Source organism: Phodopus roborovskii, unplaced genomic scaffold (genome assembly GCF_943737965.1).
Source record: "Phodopus roborovskii unplaced genomic scaffold, PHOROB, whole genome shotgun sequence".
Classification (NCBI taxonomy): domain Eukaryota; kingdom Metazoa; phylum Chordata; class Mammalia; order Rodentia; family Cricetidae; genus Phodopus; species Phodopus roborovskii.
In genome coordinates, this window is record NW_026125059.1 from 13889565 (window position 1) to 13891696 (window position 2132).

Below are 2132 nucleotides of genomic sequence, written 5' to 3' on the forward strand. Positions count from 1 at the left end.
GGGCTCCATGCACGCTGGACAAACACTAGACCGATCACGTTCAGTCCTGCCTTGGCTGCTTCTTGTCCTCATCTCTGTTTTTACCCTGTGCCTCCCCCTCCTCCTTTCCAATGGCTCTGCCTGAGCCTCTGTCCTTACCCTCCAAGTCCCTCTGCCTTCTCCCTCCTGTCTCCGGCCCACTCATCTTTTGTCTCCATCCAAGGGTAAAGACTGTCAGCTGAGCACAAACCTAAGGTCCCTGGTGAGCGTCTGGGCAGGCCATGGTGTCTCACAGACAGGAAAGGAGTGGCTCTCAGGGCCTCTGTCACAAGAGCAGGTTAGCAGAGGCCAGGGAAAGCAATGCTCAGAGCCAGCTGCAGGAGGGACCAAGTGGCTCTCTGATACTTCTGGAATATTCCCTCAACTCAAATCTTGGAGCCCTAGTGAGGGAGTGGATGCAGTGTGGACACGTGTGAGCAATGCAGGGGAGACTGAGGCAGGGAAGGCTGGCTGCAGCCGGATACACTTGACTTACCAGGACTTCATCTGAAGCTGTGAGAGACATTCCCATGGCGTCCATGTTGAAAACTGGTAGAATTCCTCCAGATAAAAATGCACCATTTTCAGGTCAGCAATATGGAATCTGTCTTCTTCTTTTCTTAGTACATTCATGTGACTGTGGGTCATAACTACCCATTCCAAAATGTTTTTACCAGGCTAGCTGAAATCCCCGGTTCATGAGCAATCTCTCTCTCTAGCCTCCAACCCACTCCAGCCCCTGATACTGTTCTATCTCTGAGCTGCATTCCTAGGTGTCTCTCTCTGCCTCTGTCTCTCTCTGTCTCTCTCTGTTGCCCCAGCTGGCTTTGAACGTGTAATCCTTTTGCCTCCTGCCTCCTGAGTATGTGTTATTACAGCCCTGAGCCATCATGACCCAACTCCTGCCCTGGATATGTCTTCTATATGGAGTCACACAGTAAGGGGGGGGGGGGTCAGAAGACAATCCCCAGTGCTCATTTTCCTCTTCTACTGCGCTTGAGGCAGAGTCCTTGCAGTTTGTTCTGTGTTATATATTCTGGGTCAGCTTGCCCATCAGCTTCTAGGGGACCTGTTTTTCACTCCATCTTACTGTGGAAGCACTGGCCATACAGTTGCATGCATTATTTCATCCAATTTCCCATGCCTTCTGAGGGTCTGGACCTAGGTCCCTATGGTAAGTGTTTTATCTCCTACCTTCAGCCTCCGTTTCCCCAAGTATGCCTTCCATAGAAACCAAGCAAAGAAAACACAGTAAGCCTTGATATCTTTGTGTGTCATGGGGGTCACAGTTAATCAAATGTGCTATAGTTTTCAAAGTTGCTGAGAGAATAGGTCTGGTGTTCTCACTACATACAACGGTGTCTGAGATAATCTTGTATTAATTATATCTTGAATTGGCCCACAATGTACACTCCTCACTTACCATTCCACCCCATAAAATGCACAATTATCACCTACCCATTAAAATTTAAAATTAAAAAGGGAATGTGTAAGATGTTCCAAAAGGAAGAGCTATATCACAATAAAGAAAAAAAGGAAGCAAATGTCAAGAAATGAGAACTCTATAAGAAAAGAAAGGCGAACTACATCATTGAAACTGTGCAAAAGCAAAAACATTCTCCCAAACACTGAAAATTAAAGACATTGTTTTATGGAAACTATATGAAGGACTTAAAAGTTAAGTTTCTTGGTGGCGTTCCAGACACATTCTTTTCACTTGGAATCTTAGTTCTAGGCTGGACAGCTAAAGGCACCGTGGCATATCATAGGCTTGTCTCTTGAGTGAGACAACCTCTGAACCCCTCAGTCTTTACACACACACCCCAGTGTGTATGCGCATGCATATTCATGTGTGCACACAGGCAGAGGACAACCTTGAGTGTTGTTCCTCAGGTGACCCCCGTTTTTCCTTTTCTTTTTCTTTTCTTTCTTTCTTTTTTTCTTTTTCTTTCTTTCTTTCTTTCTTTCTTTCTTTTTTTTTTTTTTGAGTTGGTCTTTCTCTAGTCTGGAACTCACCAAGTAGGCCAGCCTACCCCAGGACCCCCTATCTCTTCCTACCCAGGTCTGGGATTACAAACAAGTATGTACCACATTCCTGCCCCCATCCCATGGGC